We start from the raw sequence: 3,354 nt of genomic DNA on the forward strand, positions 1-3,354 counted from the left end.
TGAATGTGTATGAATGGATGAGTTAATACTGATGGACTCTTTACTCAGCGGCCTCTACCATCAGTGTGTGAATGCGTATGAATGGGTGAGTTAATGCTGACGGACTCTTAACTCAGCAGCCTCTACCATCAGTGTGTGAATGCGTATGAATGGATGAGTTAATACTGATGGACTCTTTACTCAGCAGCCTCTACCATCAGTGTGTGAATGTGTATGAATGGATGAGTTAACACTGATGGACTCTTTGCTCAGCGGCCTCTACCTCAGTGTGTGAATGTGTATGAATGGATGAGTTAATACTGATGGACTCTTTACTCAGCGGCCTCTACCATCAGTGTGTGAATGCGTATGAATGGATGAGTTAATACTGATGGACTCTTTACTCAGCGGCCTCTACCATCAGTGTGTGAATGTGGAGGTGTGACCTGCGGTGTAAAAGTGCTTTGAGTAGTCAGAAGACTAGAAAAGAATCAAACAAGCTCAAGTCCATTTCTTATTTAAATCAAATGATGCTCAGAACAGGGCTGCTGGATTAGCTCACTTGGTAGAGCAGGTCCCCCACGACCACATACAGAGACCTGATGGTCCTATAGTTGCAGGTTTAGCACTTGATCCAGACCTTATTTGGTACATGTCATTTATGATATTCCTTGAAACTTCTCGAATCTGTGAGCAACAACATTTTCTGTAAATTATAATCTGACATCCTGTGGGACGGCGGTGTGTATGCCCACATGCTGGACATGAGGAGCTAAATAATCCTCTATGTGTTCTTGCTGGCTGCTAACACTGTTTGGGTATCTGATGGAGCTTGTTAGGTAGCATCACAGAAACATAAGGGGGCGCCAGATAGCGGCACTCCCCATGTGCAGAGGCTATAGTCTTATAGCAGCAGCAATGGGTTCGAATCTGCCCTCGCCCTTTTCCTTTTTCTTTCTTGTCTCTCTTCATCTGTTTTATTCAATAAAGTCAAAAAGGTAAAAAAACAACAACATCACCTAGCGTTTTTTTCTGAGCGCAGGCGTCTTGTTTCAATTGTTTTTAATGAGTAGAAAGCGTTCTTAGCAGCAGGCGGCCATCCAGAGGAAAAGCGCAGCGCCCAGCGTCTTTTTTACAGGTTTACAGGTTTTTACAGTTTCGCCTAAAAACGATCTCAAATATAAAACATGCAGTAAAAAGTAATGGAGCAGTGTCGGTCATACAGCGGCCGTTGTCAACAGACTGTTGTCATGGAGACAGGACGGACGTGCAGCGCTTTTCTTCTCAGCGAACAAACGCTTCATGCAAACACTCATGAGCGTACAGCCAGCGCTTATCCGCCCAGAAGTAAAACCCAGGCCACTTTACAGACTGCACTTCTGCAACATCTTCATTACGTCTTCGTACTGAAGGAGTGCACCCACTAAGGCGTCATTTTGGTGTCGCAGTGTGTCTATTCACAGTGCGTTATTGCCAGCTGGTTCCTCCCAATAACCTCTGTCACTGCCTCCGATGGTGGACGAGGGATGGATTGAATTTGCCTCCTTGATGTAGAATTGTCAATTACATCAGCCAAATCAGTTTTGTGTGGCAGTAAGCGTATTTCAATGTCCTGTCGCTCTGTAGTTGACACTATTAGAGACAGTGAGTGTTTAGGTTGTGTGTTTTTAACCCTGGTGTTCAGCAGCAGGTAAGAGGTTGAGGTCACAGCTCTGTAATGACGCAGCGCTCCGTTGAAAACACACACGCACAGGGTTAAATGAGTGATAAATGGAATTCTATTCTGCACCATAAAGTGCATATTTCTCCAAATGAGTAAGCTTAATGCTGAAAAATGTAAAACGTGTGAATCTATGTGTGATTTATGAGACATGATTCAAATGTGACAGAGTTAGTGTACTGTGTTAGTGTGTCTTTAGCTGAACCCATCTATTAAATCATCAGACTAAAATGTTTCATATTTCACCGTTGGCTGTGCCCGCTTCGTGTGAGTCTGGCTCGGCTGAATCTGCATGAATTAGGACGGAGCGAGAGAGATTGTGTGAGATGTTGTTCGAGGTGGAACAGTTGGAGACGGCAGACGCTCCCGTCCTGTCCTCGTCTCCTCTCTGCAGGAGGAAGCTTCAGTCCTCCACTCCTCCTTCTATCCTTTTCCTCTCGCTCTCCATCCCTCCATCCAACGCTGATTTTTTAAATCAGAGCTCTGCTGTCGATGAAATTTGTTGATTTTGCAAACTCTGCACTTGTGATGTAACGTTTAGTTTTCATTTATACAATTTGTAAAATAAATTGTTTAGCATAATATGGAGCACAATTTTCTTTTCTGCTGTGCTCATTTCTTCTCCCTTTCTCTCCAAAACCCTTCTTCATCCCTCTAAGCCTAACCCCCCTCCTACACACACACACACACACACACACACACACACACACACACACACACACACAGATCCGTTCATACTGTGTCTGGCAGGCAGACCTCCGGCCTGCAGGGCGAGTCCCCCCTCCCCTCCTCCGACTGTCTGGATCTGCCACCTCCTTCGCTTCACATCCTTCCCCTCTTTTCCCCGGGAGCTGTCAATCCAAAAAACCGACTGCTGAACGAGAGGTGATGGAGGCGAGGAGGAGGAGGAGGAGGAGGAGGATGGATGGATTGATGACACATGTGGTGTTTGTGGGTGAGGAAGAGAGCGGCGTGAGTGTGAATGGACAGCAGGAGGGTTAAGGTCACATCCTACTGGGCGGTAAAGATGGCATCGTGTCAGGACGGACGAGGCCTTCGCTGACCCCGACTTCCTCCATCTCCATCACCCCCAGCACTCCCACTTCTTCTAGCCTACAGGCCTCCTGATTGGCTGCTGGGGTTAGCAGTTCACCGCCGACCACCAGCTGGAGCGGGGTTGTCTTCACACCTCCGGGTCACTGGTAGCATATGGAGGGAAGGCTGGGACAAGTTTACGGGTTCAATTCCATATGAAGAAGTGCAATGAGAGCAGACAGAGGTGTTTGATTCCCATGAGATCACAAAATCACTTAAATCTCACTACACATACACTCGCATGCAGTCAGGTCATTGATAAGTGGGGATAATTTGTTGGCAGCGGTCCGTGAAGGGGCGAGTCCCCTTCCAAAGACCTTTTTTTAGATGACGAGTAACGCTCCCTGAGGGATTCCTCGATGGCTCGGCTTTTGGCAGCAGCTCCCGTCCGTCGTCCCTCGGGATCTGAGCGAGGGACAACAGCTGCTGCGGCAGGGCCGAACATCTGGCAGGAAAAAGGTAGGAAAGTCAAAGTCTTGTCCAGAAGGTTGTTAGCGGAGACGGTGGCAGAGAGGATCATGTAAGACACCGCCGCCATCGTTAACAGAGACCGCAAAACA

Source organism: Labrus mixtus, chromosome 1 (assembly GCF_963584025.1).
Source record: "Labrus mixtus chromosome 1, fLabMix1.1, whole genome shotgun sequence".
Taxonomy (NCBI): domain Eukaryota; kingdom Metazoa; phylum Chordata; class Actinopteri; order Labriformes; family Labridae; genus Labrus; species Labrus mixtus.